Source organism: Oryx dammah, unplaced genomic scaffold (assembly GCF_014754425.2).
Source record: "Oryx dammah isolate SB20612 unplaced genomic scaffold, SCBI_Odam_1.1 HiC_scaffold_28, whole genome shotgun sequence".
Classification (NCBI taxonomy): Eukaryota; Metazoa; Chordata; class Mammalia; order Artiodactyla; family Bovidae; genus Oryx; species Oryx dammah.
Window position 1 is genome coordinate 74,566,353 of NW_024070212.1, and position 16,184 is coordinate 74,582,536.

The following is a 16,184-nucleotide window of genomic DNA, read 5'->3' on the forward strand; positions in this document are numbered from 1 at the left end:
AAAACACTGATGAAAGAAATCAAACAGGACACTAAAAGATGGAGAAATATACCATGCTCATGGATCGGAAGAATCAATATAGTGAAAATGAGTATACTACCCAAAGCAATCTACAGATTCAATGCAATCTCTATCAAGCTACCAGCGATATTTTTTACAGAACTAGAACAAATAATTTCAAGATTTGTATGGAAATGCAAAAAACCTCGAATAGCCAAAGCAATCTTGAGAAAGAAGAATGGAACTGGAGGAATCAACTTGCCTGACTTCAGGCTCTACTACAAAGCCACAGTCATCAAGACAGTATGGTATTGGCACAAAGACAGAAATATAGATCAATGGAACAAAATAGAAAGCCCAGAGATAAATCCACACACCTATGGACACCTTATCTTTGACAAAGGAGGCAAGAATATACAATGGAGTAAAGACAATCTCTTTAACAAGTAGTGCTGGGAAAACTGGTCAACCACTTGTAAAAGAATGAAACTAGATCACTTTCTAACACCGCACACAAAGATAAACTCAAAATGGATTAAAGATCTAAACATAAGACCAGAAACTATAAAACTCCTAGAGGAGAACATAGGCAAAACACTCTCAGACATAAACCACAGCAGGATCCTCTATGATCCACCTCCCAGAATTCTGGAAATAAAAGCAAAAATAAACAAATGGGACCTAATTAAAATTAAAAGCTTCTGCACAACAAAGGAAAATATAAGCAAAGTGAAAAGACAGCCTTCTGAATGGGAGAAAATAATAACAAATGAAGCAACTGACAAACAACTAATCTCAAAAAATATACAAGCAACTTATGCAGCTCAATTCCAGAAAAATAAACGACCCAATCAAAAAATGGGCCAAAGAACTAAATAGACATTTCTCCAAAGAAGACATACAGATGGCTAACAAACACATGAAAAGATGCTCAACATCACTCATTATTAGAGAAATGCAAATCAAAACCACAATGAGGTACCACTTCACACCAGTCAGAATGTCTGCGATCCAAAAATCTGCAAGCAATAAATGCTGGAGAGGATGTGGAGAAAAGGGAACCCTCTTACACTGTTGGTGGGAATGCAAACTAGTACAGCCACTATGGAGAACAGTGTGGAGATTCCTTAAAAAAACTCAACATAGAACTGCCTTATGACCCAGCAATCCCACTGCTGGGCATACACACTGAGGAAACCAGAATAGAAAGAGACACATGTACCCCAATGTTCATCGCAGCACTGTTTATAATAGCCAGGACATGGAAACAACCTAGATGTCCATCAGCAGATGAATGGATAAGAAAGCAGTGGTACATATACACAATGGAGTATTACTCAGCCATTAAAAAGAATACATTTGAATCAGTTCTGATGAGATAGATGAAACTGGAGCTGATTATACAGAGTGAAGTAAGCCAGAAAGAAAAACACCAATACAGTATACTAACACATATATATGGAATTTAGAAAGATGGCAATGATGACCCTGTATGCAGGACAGCAAAAAAGACACAGATGTGTATAGCGGACTTTTGGACTCAGTGGGAGAGGGGGAGGGTGACATGATTTGGGAGAATGGCATTAAAACATGTATAATATCATGTAAGAATCGAATCTCCAGTCTATGTCCAATGCAGGATACGGCACACTTGGGGCTGGTACACGGGGATGACCCAGAGAGATGTTTTGGGGAGTGGGGTGGGAGGGGGGTTCATGTTTGGGAACGCATGTACACCCGTGGTGGATCCATGTCAATGTATGGCAAAACCAATACAGAATTGTAAAGTAAAATAAAAAATAAGTAAATAAAATAAATAAATAAATAAAACCCTATAGTTAGCATTGACTACATTGGAAGGGACTTGCAGACCTTGAAAAGAGGTATAAGCTGGAAAAAGGAACTATCTGAAACCGAACTGACCCCACACTGCCCTCAATAGCTCCAGAGAAATTCCTAGATATATTTTACTATTATCATTTTTTAATTTATTTGTTTTTATTTTTAAGTCCTTTATTACTCCATTAATTTTCATTTTTAAAACCTACTATTACCTTGCAAAAAAAAGACCTTATTTTTAAAGCAAATTTCATATATGTTTTTATAACTTTTGTGAATTTGTTTTCTTTTTTTAATATTGTATTTTTGAGTGTCTAAACCTCTTCTCTAGATTTTTAACATTTGCTTTTTGGTATTTGTTATCAATATTTTACCATTAAGGATCCACTCTTAAGTACCCATTTTTATTTAGGAGTGTGATTATTGGCTTGATTGGTCTCCCCTTTTGACTCTTCTTTTTCTCCCTCAGGTAACCTCTATCTCCTCCCTCCCACTTCTCTTCTCTACTTAATCCTGTGAATCTCTTTAGATGTTCCAGGTTGTGGAGAACACTTAGGGAACTGATCATTGGCTAGATTGGTCTATTTCCTTTTGACTTCCCCTCCTCTCCTCCTGGGCACCTCTATCTCTTTCCTCCCTCCTCTTCTCTATTGAACTCCATGAACCTCTCTGAATGTTCCAGACTGTGGAGAGGAAATAGGGAATTGATTACTGGCTAGACTGCTCTTTCCCCTATCGATTCGCCCTATTCTCCTCTTGGTCACCTCTATCTCCCTCCTCCCTCTTCTCTTCTCCATGTATCTCTTTGAACCTCTCTAGGTGTCACTCACTGTGGAGAATCTTTTCACTATTAACATAGATGTTTTATCATCAGTGCTGTATGGATGGAGAAGTCTTGTGGCTACTTTAAGAATAAGACTGAAAGCTGGAGTCAGGGGGCTTAAATACAAAACTTGAGAACACCAGAAATCTCCTGACTCCAGGGAAAATTAATCAACAAGGCCTTATCTAAAAGCCACCATCAGTTCAGTTCAGTTGCTCAGTCGTGTCTGACTCTTTGCGACCCCGTGAATTGCAACACGCCAGGCCTCCCTGTCCATCACCAACTCCCGGAGTTCACTCAGACTCATGTCCATCGAGTCAGTGATGCCATCCAGCCATCTCATCCTCGGTCGTCTCCTTCTCCTCCCACCCCCAATCTCTCCCAGCATCAAAGTCTTTTCTAATGAGTCAACTCTTCACATGAGGTGGCCTAAGTACCGGAGTTTCAGCTTTAGCATCATTCCTTCCAAAGAACACCCAGGGCTGATCTCTTTCAGGATGGACTGGTTGGATCTCCTTGCAGTCCAAGGCACTCTCAAGAGTCCTCCCCAACAACACAGTTCAAAAACATCAATTCTTCGGCACTCAGCCTTCTTCACAGTCCAACTCTCACATCCATACATGGCTACTGAAAAAACCACAGCCTTGACTAGAGGGACCTTAGTCTGCAAAGTAATGTCTCTGTTTTTGAATATGCTATCTAGGTTAAGCATAACTTTTCTTCCAAGGAGTAAGCGTCTTTTAATTTTATGGCTGCAGTCACCATCTGCAGTGATTTTGGAGCCCCCCAAAATAAACTCTGACACTGTTTCCACTGTTTCCCCATCTATTTCTCATGAAGTGATGGGACCAGATGCCATGATCTTCGTTTTCTGAATGTTGAGCTTTAAGCCAACTTTTTCACTCTCCTCTTTCACGTTCATCAAGAGGCTTTTTAGTTCCTCTTCATTTTCTGCCATAAGGGTGGTGTCATCTGCATATCTGAGGTGATTGATATTTCTCCTGGCAATCTTGATTCCAGCTTGTGTTTCTTCCAGTCCAGCGTTTCTCATGATGGACTCTGCATAGAAGTTAAATAAGCAGGTGACAATACACAGCCTTGATGTACTCCTTTTCCTATTAGGAACAAGTCTGTTGTTCCATGTCCAGTTCTAACTGTTGCTTCCTGACCTGCATACAGATTTCTCAAGAGGCAAGTTAGGTGGTCTGGTATTCCCATCTCTTTCAGAATTTTCCACAGTTTCTTGTGATCCACACAGTCAAAGGCTTTGGCATAGTCAATAAAGCAGAAATAGATGTTTTTCTGGAACTCTCTTTCTTTTTCCATGATCCAGTGGATGTTGGCAATTTGATCTCTGGTTCCTCTGACTTTTCTAAAACCAGCTTGAACATCAGGAAGTTCATGGTTCATGTATTGCTGAAGCCTGGCTTGGAGAATTTTGAGCATTACTTTACTAGCGTGTGAGATGAATGCAATTGTGTAGTAGTTTGAGTACTCTTTGGCATTGCCTTTCTTTTGGATCAGAATGAAAACTGGCCTTTTCCAGTCCTGTGGCCACTGCTGAGTTTTCCAAATGTACTGGCATATTGAGTGCAGCACTTTCACAGCATCATCTTTCAGGATTTGAAATAGCTCTACCGGAATTCCGTCACCGCCACTAGCGTTGTTCGTAGTGATGCTTTCTCCTTGACTTCACATTCCAGGATGTCTGGCTCTAGGTGAGTGATCACACCATCGTGATTATCTGGGTGGTGAAGATCCTTTTTGTACAGTTCTGTGTATTCTTGACATCTCTTCTTAATATCTTCTGCTTCTGTTAGGTCCATACCATTTCTGTCCTTTATCAAGCCCATCTTTGCATGAAATGTTCCCTTGGTGTCTCTAATTTTCTTAAAGAGATCTCTAGTCTTTCCCATTCTGTTGTTTTCCTCTATTTCTTTGCATTGATCGCTGAAGAAGGCTTTCTTATCTTCTCCTGCTATTCTTTGGAACTCTGCATTCAGATGCTTATATCTTTCCTTTCTCCTTGGCTTTTCACCTCTCTTCTTTTCACAGCTATTTGTAAGGCTTCCCCAGACAGCCATTTTGCTTTTTAGCATTTCTTTTCCATGGGGATGGTCTTGATCCCTGTCTCCTGTACAATGTCACGAACCTCTGTTCATAGTTCAACAGACACTCTATCTATCAGATCTAAGCCCTTAAATCTATTTATCACTCCCACTGTATAATCATAAGGGATTTGATTTAGGTCATACCTGAATGGTCTAGCAGTTTTCCCTGCTTTCTTCAATTTCAGTCTGAATTTGGTAATAAGGAGTTCATAATCTGAGCCACAGTCAGCTCCTGGTCTTATTTTTGTTGACTGTATAGAGCTTCTCCATCTTTTGCTGCAAAGAATATAATCAGTCTGATTTTGGTGTTGACCATCTGGTGATGTCCACGTGTAGAGTCTTCTCTTGTGTTGTTGGAAGAGGGTGTTTGCTATGACCAGTGCATTTTCTTGGCAAAACTCTATTAGTCTTTGCCCTGCTTCATTCTGCATTCCAAGGCCACATTTGCCTGTTACTCTAGGTGTTTCTTGACTTCCTACTTTTGCATTCCAGTCCCCTATAATGAAAAGGACATCTTTTGGGGGTGTTAATTCTAAAAGGTCTTGTAGGTCTTCATAGAACCGTTCAACTTCAGCTTCTTCAGTGTTACTGGTTGGGGCATAGACTTGGATTACTGTGATATTGAATGGTTTGCCTTGGAACCGAACAGAGATCTTTCTGTCATTTTTGAGACTGCATCCAAGTACTGCATTTCACACTCTTCTGTTGGCCATGATGGCTACTCCATTTCTTCTGAGGGATTCCTGCCCACAGTAGTAGATATAATGGACATCTGAGTTAAATTCACCCATTCCAGTTCTCCATACCTACACTGAAACCAAGCTCCACCCAAGAGCCAGCAAGTTTCAAAGACACACCAAGCTAATTCTCCAACAATGCAGGAATATAACCCTGAGCACAAGAATGTGGCGAAAAGTCACACCAAATCTATAGACATCTCAAAACTCACTACTGGACACTTCACTGCACTCCAGAGAAAAGAGATTCAGCTCCACCCACCAGAACACCAATGCAAGCTTCCTAACCAGGAAACCTTGACAAGCCACTCATCCAACCCCACCCACAAGGAGGAACCTACACAATAAAGAGGAACCACAAACTTCCAGCATACAGAAAGGCCACCCCAAACATAGCAACCTAAACAAGATGAAAAGACAGAGAAATATTCAGCAGGTAAAGGAACATGATAAAAGCCCACCAAACCAAACAAAAGAGGAGGAGATAGGAAGTCTACCTGAAAAATAATTCAGAATAATTATAGTGAAAATGATCCAAAATCTTGAAAACAAAATGAAGTTACAGATAAATAGTCTGGAGACAAGGATTGAGAAGATGCAAGAAAATTTTAACAAGGACCTAGAAGAAATAAAAAAGAGTCAATCAATAATGAATAATGCAATATCTGAGATCAAAAGCACTCTGGAAGGAACCAAGAGTAGACTAACAGAGGCAGAAGATAGGATAAGTGAGGTGGAAGACAGAATGGTGAAAATAAATGAAGCAGAGAGGAAAAAATAAAAAAGAATGAAAAGAAATGAGGGCAACCTCAGAGACATCTGGGTCAATGTTAAACGCCCCAACATTCAAATCATAGGAGTCCCAGAAGAAGAAGACAAAAAGAAAGGCCATGAGAAAATACTTGATATAATAGTTGAAATTTTCCTTAAAATGGGGAAGGAAATAGCCACCTAAATCCAAGAAACCCAGAGAATCCCAAACAGGATAAATCCAAGGCAAAACACCCCCAAGAAACATATTAATCAAATTAACAAAGATAAAACAGAAAGAACAAATATTAAAATCAGCAAAGGAAAAACAACAAATAACACACAAGGGGATTCCCATAAGGATAACAGCTGATCTTTCAGTAGAAACTCTTCAAACCAGAAGGGAATGGTAGGACATACTTAAAGTGATGAAAGAGAAACACCTACAACCCAGATTACTGTACCCAGCAAGGATCTCATTCCAATATAAAGAAGAAATCAAAAGCTTTACAGAAAATAAAAGCTCAGAGAATTCAGCACCATCAAACCAGCTCTCCAACAAATGCTAAAGGATATTCTCTAGACAGGAAATACAGGAAAGGTTTATAAACTTGAACCCAAAACAACAAAGTAAATGGCAATGGGATCATACTTATCAATAATTACCTTAAATGTAAATGGGTTGAATACCCCAACCAAAAGACAAAGACTGGCTAAATGGATACAAAAACAAAACCCATATATATGCTGTCTACAAGACATGTGCCTCAAAACAAGGGACACATACAGACTGAAAGTGAAGGGCTGGAAAAACATATTTCACTCAAATGGAGACCAAAATAAAGGAGGAGTAGCAATACTCTTATCAGATAAAATAGACTTTGAAATAAAGGCCATGAAAAGAGACAAAGAAGGATACTACATAATGATCAAAGGATTAATCCAAGAAGAAGATATAATAATTATAAATATATACACACCCAACATACAAGCACTGCAATATGTAAAACAAATGCTAACAAGTATGAAAGAGGAAATTAACAGTAACACAATAATAGTAGGAGACTTTTATACCCCTCTCACACCTATGGATAGATCAACTAAACAGAAAGTGAGCAAGGAAACACAAACTTTAAATGATACAATAGACCAGTGAGACCTAATTGATATCTATAGGACATTTCACCCCCAAACAATGAATTTCACCTTTTCTCAAGTGCACACAGAACCTTCTCCAGGATAGATCACTTCCTGGGCCATAAATCTAGCCTTGGTAAATTCAAAAAAATTGAAATCATCCCAAGCATCTTTTTTCTGATCACAACAGAGTAAGATTAGATGTCAATTACAGAAAAAAAAAACTATTAAAAATACAAACATATGGAGGGTAAACAACACACTTGTGAATAACCAACAAATCACAAAAGGATTCAAAATATGCATAGAAATAAATGAAAATGAAAACACAACAACCCAAAACTTATGGGATTCAGTAAAGCCAATACAAAGGGAAGGTTCACAGCTATACAAGCCTACCTCAAGAAACAGGAGAATAATCAAAAATAACCTAACTCTACACCTAAAGCAACTAGACAAAGAAGAAATGAAGCACCCCAGGGTTAATAGAAGGCAAGAAATCATAAAAACTAGGGCAGAAATAAATGCAAAAGAAACAAAAGAGACCATAGCAAAAATCAACAAAGCTAAAAGCTGGTTCTTTGAGAAGATAAATAAAATAGAAAAATCATTAGCCAGACATCAAGAAACAAAGGGAGAAGAATCAAGTCAACAAAATTAGAAATGAAAATGGAGAAATCACAACAGACAACACAGAAATACAAAGGATCATAAGAGACTACTATCAGGAACTATATGCCAATAAAATGGACAACTTGGAAGAAAAGTACAACTTTCCAAAACTAAACCAGGAAGAAACAGAAAATCTTAACAGACCCATCACAAGCACAGAAATCAAAACTGTAATCAGAAATCTTCCAACAAACAAAAGCCCAGGACCAGATAGCTTCACAGCTGAATTCTACCAAAAATTTAGAGAAGAGCTAACACATTATGGCCAACCAAGATAGCATATTCAAAAGCAGAGACATTACTTTGCCGACTAAGGTCCATCTAGTCAAGGCTATGGTTTTTCCAGTAGTCATGTATGGATGTGAGAGTTGGACAGTGAAGAAGGCTGAGTGCTGAAGAATTGATGCTTTTGAACTGTGGTGTTGGAGAAGACTCTTGAGAGTCCCTTGGACTGCAAGGAGATCCAACCAGTCAATTCTGAAGGAGATAAGCCCTGGGATTTCTTTAGAAGGAATGATGCTAAAGCTGAAACTCCAGTACTTTGGCCATCTCATCCGAAGAGTTGACTCATTGGAAAAGACTTTGATGCTGGGGGGGGATTGGGGGCAGGAGGAAAAGGGGACGACCGAGGATGAGATGGCTGAATGGCATCACTGACTCGATGGACATGAGTCTGAGTGAACTCCAGGAGTTGGTGATGGACAGGGAGGCCTGGCGTGCTGTGACTCATGGGGTCACAAAGAGTCGGACATGACTGAGCGACTGAACTGAACTGAACACCTATCCTACTCAAATTCTTCCAGAAAATTGCATAGGAAGGTAAACTTCCAAACTCATTCTATGAGGCCACCATCACTCTAATACCAAAACCAGACAAAGATGCCACAAAAAAAAGAAAACTACACTCCTATATCACTGATGAACATAAATGCAAAAATCCTTAACAAAATTCTAGTAAACAGAATCCAACAACATATTAAAAAGGTTACATATCATGAACAAGAGGGCTTTATCCCAGGGATGCAAGGATTCTTCAATATTCTCAAATCAATCAATGTGATACACCACATTAACAAATTAAAAGATAAAAACCATATGATTATCTTAATAGATGCAGAGAAATTCTTCGACAAAATTCAACATTCATTTATGATAAAAAAAAAAAAACAGAAAGCAGTCATAGAGGGAACATACCTCAACATAATAAAAGCCACATATGATAAACCCACAGCAAACATTTCCCAATGGTGAAAAATTGAAAGCATTTCCCCTAAAGTCAGAAACAAGACAAGGATGCCCACTCTCACCACTACTATTCAACATAGTTTTGGAAGTTTTAGCCACAGCAATCAGAGCAGAAAAAGAAATAAAAGAAATCCAGATTGGAAAAGAAGTAAAACACTCACTGTTTGCAGATGACATGATCCTCTACATAGAAAAACGTAAAGACTCCACCAGAAAATTACCAGAGCTAATCAATGAATAAAGTAAAGTTGCAGGATAGAAAACTAACACACAGAAATCCCTTTCTTTCTTATATACTAACAATGAGAAAACAGAAAGAGAAATTAAGGAAACAATTTCATTCACCATTGCAACGAAAAGAATAAATACTTAGGAATAAATCTACCTAAATAAACTAAAGACCTATATATAGAAAACTATAAAACACTGATGAAAGAATCAAAGAGGACACTAATAGATGGTGAAATATACCATGTTCATGGATTGGAATAATCAATATAGTGAAAATGAGTATACTACACAAAGCAATCTATAGATTCAATGCAACCCCTATTAAGCTACCAACGATATTTTTCCCAGAACTAGAACAAATAATTTCACAATTTATATGGAAATACAAAAAACCTTGAATAGCCAAAGCAATCTTGAGAAAGAAGAATGAAACTGGAGGATTCAATCTGCCTAACTTCACACTATACTACCAAGCCACAGTCATCGACAGTATGGTACTGGCACAAGGACAGAAACATAGTTCAATGGAACAAAATAGAAAGCCCAGAGATAAATCCATGCACCTATGGACACCTTATCTTTGACAAAAGAGGCAAGAATATACAATGGAGAAAAGACAATCTCTTTAACAAGTGGTGCTGGGAAAACTGGTCAACCACTTGTAAAAGAATGAAACTAGAACACTTTCTAACAACATACAAAAAAATAAACCTCAAAATGCAGTAAAGATCTAAATTTAAGACTAGAAACTATAAAACTCCTAGAGGAAAACATAGGCAAACATGCTCTGATGTAAATCACAGCAGGATCCTCTATGACCCACCTCCCAGAGTAATGGAAATAAAAGGAAAAATAAATAAATGGGACCTAGTTAAACTTCAAAGCTTTTGCACAAAAAAGGAAAATAAAAGCAAGGTGAACAGATAGTCTTCAGAATGAGAGAAAATAATGGCAAATGAAACTACTGACAAAGAATTAATCTCAAAAACATACAAGCAGCTCCTGTAGCTCAATTCCAGAAAAATGTGACCTAATCAAAAAATGGGTCAAAAACCTAAACAGACATTTCTCCAAAGAAGACATACAGATGGCTAACAAACACATGAAAAGATGCTCAACATCACTCATTATCAGAGAAACGCAAATCAAAACCACAATGAGGTTCCATCTAACGCCAGTCAGCATGGCTGCTATCAAAAACTCTTCAAACAATAAATGGTGGACAGGGTGCGGAGAGAAACCTTCTTACACCGTTGAGGGGAATGCAAACTAGTACACCAATATGGAGAACAGTGTGAGGATTCCTTTAAAAACTAGACATAGAACTACTATCAGTTCAGTTAAGTTGAGTTCAGTTGCTCAGTCGTGTCCGACTCTTTGAGACCTCATGAGTTGCAGCATGCCAGGCCTCCCCATCCATCACCAACTACCGGAGATCACTCAAACTCATGTCCATCGAGTAAATGATGCCATCAAGCCATCTCATCCTCTGTCTTCGACTTCTCCTCCTTCCCCAATCCCTCCCAGCATCAGAGTCTTTTCCAATCAGTCGACTCTTTGCCAAAGTATTGGAGTATTGGTGTCCAAAGTATTGGAGTTTCAGCTTTAGCATCAGTCCTTCCAATGAACAACTGGGACTGATCTTTAGAATGGAATGATTGGATCTCTTTGCAGTCCAAGGGACTCTCAAGAGTCTTCTCCAACACCGTAGTTCAAAAGCATCAATTGTTCGGTGATCAGCCCTCTTCACAGTCCAACTCTCACATCCATACATGACCACTGGAAAAACCATATCTTTGACTAGATGGACCTTTGTTGGCAAAGTAATATCTCTGCTTTTCAATATGCTATCTAGGTTGGTCATAACTTTCCTTCCAAGGAGTAAGCGTCTTTTAACTTCATAGCCGCAATCACCATCTGCAGTGATTTTGGAGACCCCCAAAATAAACTCTGACACTGTTTCCACTGTTTCCCCATCTATTTCTCATGAAGTGATGGGACCAGATGCCATGATCTTCGTTTTCTGAATGTTGAGCTTTAAGCCAACTTTTTCACTCTCCTCTTTCACGTTCATCAAGAGGCTCTTTATTTCTGCTTCACTTTCTGCCATAAGGGTGGTGTCATCTGCATATCTGAGGTGATTGATATTTCTCCCGGCAATCTTGATTCCAGCTTGTGCTTCATTCAGCCCAGCGTTTCTCATGATGTACTCTGCATATAAGTTAAATAAGCAGGGTGACAATATACAGCCTTGACGTCCTCTTTTTCCTATTTGGAACCAGTCTGTTGTTCATGTCCAGTTCTAACTGTTGCTTCCTGACGTGCATATAGGTTTCTCAAGAGGCAGGTCAGGTGGTCTGGTATTCCCATCTCTTTCAGAATTTTCCACAGTTTATTGTGATCCACACTGTCAAAGGCTTTGGTATAGTCAATAAAGCAGAAATAGATGTTTTTCTGGAATTCTCTTGCTTTTTCCATGATCCAGTGGATGTTGGCAATTTGATCTCTGGTTCCTCTGCCTTTTCTAAAACCAGCTTGAACATTAGGAAGTTCACTGTTCACGTATTGCTGGAGCCTGCCTTAGAGAATTTTGAGCATTATTTTACTAGCGTGTGAGATGAGTTAAATTGTGCAGTAGTTTGAGCATTCTTTGGCATTGTCTTTCTTTGGGATTGGAATGAAAGCTGACCTTTTCCAGTCCTGTAGCCACTGCTGAGTTTTCCAAATTTGCTGGCATATTGAGAACAGCACTTGCACATCATGTTTCAGGATTTGAAATATCTTAACTGGAATTCCATTACCTCCACTAGCTTTGTTCGTAGTGATGCTTTCTAAGGCCCACTTGACTTCACATACCAGGATGTCTGGCTCTAGATGAGTGAGATCACACCATCGTGATTATCTTGGTCATGAAGATCTTTTTTGTACAGTTCTGTGTACAGTTCTTCTGTGTATTCTTGCCACCTGCTCTTAATATCTTCTGTTTCTGTTAAGTCTACACCGTTTCTGGAGATCAGTGGAGAAATAACTCCAGAAAGAATGAATGGATGGGGCCAAAGCAGAAACAATACCCAGCTGTGGATGTGACATGATAGAAGCAAGGTCCGATGCTGTAAAGAACAATACTGCATAGAAACCTGGAATGTTAGGTCCATGAATCAAGGCAAATTGGAAGTGGTCAAACAGGAGATGGCAAGATTGAACGTTGACATTCTAGGAATCAGTGAACTAAAATGGCCTGGAATGGGTGCATTTAACTCAGATGACCATTATGTCTACTACTGCGGGCAGGAATCCCTTAGAAGAAATGGAGTAGCTATCATGGTCAACAAGAGTCTGAAATGCAGTACTTGGATGCAGTCTCAAAAACGACAGAATGATTTCTGTTCATTTCCAAGGCAAACCATTCAATATCACAGTAATCCAAGTCTATGCCCCAACCAGTAACACTGAAGAAGCTGAATTGAACAGTTCTATGAAGATCTACAAGACCTTTTAGAACTAACACCCAAAAAAGATGTTCTTTTTCATTATAGGGGACTGGAATGCAAAAGTAGGAAGTCAAGAAACACCTGGAGTAAAAGGCAAATGTGGCCTTGGAATGCAGAATGAAGCAGGGCAAAGGCTAATAGAGTTTTGCCAAGAGAATACACTGGTCATAGCAAACACCCTCTTCCAACAACACAAGAGAAGACTCTACACGTGGACATCACCAGATGGTCAACACCAAAATCAGATTGATTATATTCTTTGCAGCCAAAGATGGAGCAGCTCTATATAGTCAGCAAAACCAAGACTGGGACCTGACTTAAATTGAAGAAAGTAGGGAAAACCACTAGACCATTCAGGTATGACCTAAATCAAATTCATTATGATTATACAGTGGAAGTGAGAAATAGATGTAAAGGAGTAGATCTGATAGACAGAGTGCCTGATGAACTATGGATGGAGGTTCATGACATTGTACAGGAGACAGGGATCAAGACCATCCCCAAGAAAAAGAAATGCAAAAAAGCAAAATGGCTGTCTGAGGAGGCCTTACAAATAGCTGTGAAAAGAAGAGAAGCAAAAAGAAAAGGAGAAAAGGAAAGCTATAAGCGTCTTCATGCAGAGTTCCAAAGAATAGCAAGGAGAGATAAGAAAGCCTTCCTCAGCGATCAATGCAAAGAAATAGAGGAAAACAACAGAATGGGAAAGACTAGAGATCTCTTCAAGAAAATTAGAGATACCAAAGGAACATTTCTTGCAATGATGGGCTCAATAAAGGACAGAAATGTAGATATTAAGAACTGCCATATGACCCAGCAATCCCACTGCTGGGCATACACACCGAGGAAACCAGAAATGAAAGAGACATGTGTACCCCAATGTTCATTGCTGCACTGTTTATAATAGCCAGGACATGGAAGCAACCTAGATGTCCATCAGCAGACGAATGGATAAGAAAGCCAAGGTACATATACACAATGGAGTGTTATTCAACCATTAAAAAGAATGCATTTGAGTCAGTTCTAATGAGGTGGATGAAACTGGAGCCTATTATACAGAGTGAAGAAAGTCAGAAAGAAAAACACCAATACAGTATATTAACGCATATATATGGAATTTAGAAAGATAGTTACAATGACCCTATATGCAAGACAGCAAAAGAGACACAGATGTAAAGAAAAGAGTTTTGGACTCTGTGGGAGAAGGTGAGAGTGGGATGATTTGAGAGAATAGCATTGAAACACATATATTATCATATTTGAAATAGATGCCCAGTCCAGATTCGATGCATGAGACAGAGTGCTCAGGGCTGGTGTACTGGGATGCCCCCGAGGGATGGAATGGGGAGGGAGGTGGGAGAGGGGTTCAGGATGGGGAAAACATGTATACCCATGGCTGATTCATGTGAATGTATGGCAAAATCCAGCACAATATTGTAAAGTAATTAGCCTCCAATTAAAAAAAATTTTTTAAGAAAAAAATAAAGACAATTTCAGAAGATGTAACACACAAGTAATTGTAATAACAAAAGAGAAACAGAATAGAAGAAATATTTCAGGTAGTAATGGCCAAGAACTTACAGAAATTAATGATAAACACCGAGCCACAGATACAGGAAGTTCAGGAAACATTAAAAAAAAAAAATAGAAGGGAAGAAAATAAAAACTCTATCATATTCAAACTGCAGAACACCAAAGATAAAGGGAAAATATGAAATTCAGAGAAGAAAAAGCACCTTACTTGCAGAGGAAAAAGTATAAAAATTTTGGTGGACTTCTCATCAGAAATGACAGAAGCAAGAAGAGAGAGAAATGAAATATTTAAATACCTGTAGGAAAAAAAAAAACCAACCTAGTATTCTATATACAGCAAATTATCCTGAACATTAACTAAAAATACTGTATCAGATAAATAAAAACTGAAGTAATTCAATGCCAGCAGTGAAAAGAAATATTAAAAGAAGTCCTCAGGGAAAATAAAATGACATGTTAGAAACTCAGATCAATATAAAGAAACGAAGAGAATCAGAGAGGGACAGATGAATACAATCTTTTATTTTTCTTATTCTTAATTGATCCAAACAATAACTGTTTATTTAATAATGACAATAATGTATTGAGAGACTATAGGACGTATACGTTAAATGAATGACAACAATGTCCCCAGGGACAGAAGAGAAGAAATGGGAGTACTATCTTATAATATTCCTTACTATTCACATAGCAGTATTGAATTATTTGAAGGATAGTTTAGATTATTTATAAAATACATATTGTAAACTCTAAGGCAACCATTATGGTTTTCAAGAAGTGTAACACACTAACAGAGGAGATAAAAAATGAATAATATAAAATGCTTGTTAAAATGAGAGGTAGGGAAACCTCTGGCAAATGTATATAATACAGTTATAAATATGGTTGACATAAATCCAAATATTTCAAAAATTACTTAAGTGTGAATGGTCTATATACATCAATTAAAAGTCAGAGATTGCCAGAGTGGGTTAAAAAGACAACACCCAACTATATGCTATCTGCAAGCAACTCACTGTAGTTATAAAGACATAGATAGGTTAAAAATAAAAAGATAGAGGAAGATATACCATGGTAATACTACTCAAAAGAAAGCTGGAGTGGCTATATTAATCTCAGGCAAAGCTGATTTCAGAACAAGAAAAGTTATCATGGATAGAAAGAACATGAAATAAAATTAAAGGGATCAATTCTATAAGACATACTAATTCTAAATATGTATGCAACTAAAAATAGTGTTGGAATATAGAAACAAAAGCTGACAGAATTGCAAGGAGAAATACATAAAACACCATTGCATCTGGAGATCTGATAGATATAATTGACAGATCAAGCTGACATAAAATCAGTAAGGACACACTTGACCTGAACAGTACTATTAATCAAATTGATCTAAATCACATTTTATAAATACTCCATCCAACAACAGCAGAATACACATTCTTTTTCAGCTCGTATAGAACATTTGCCAAGATACACCATATTCTGGGCCCTAAAACACACCTTCAAAGAATAGAAACCACAGAAAGTATGCTTGCAGACTACAACAAAATTAAATTCAAAGTCAATAAGAGGAAGATACTGGGATAATCTCCAAATATTGGGAAATTAAGAAATA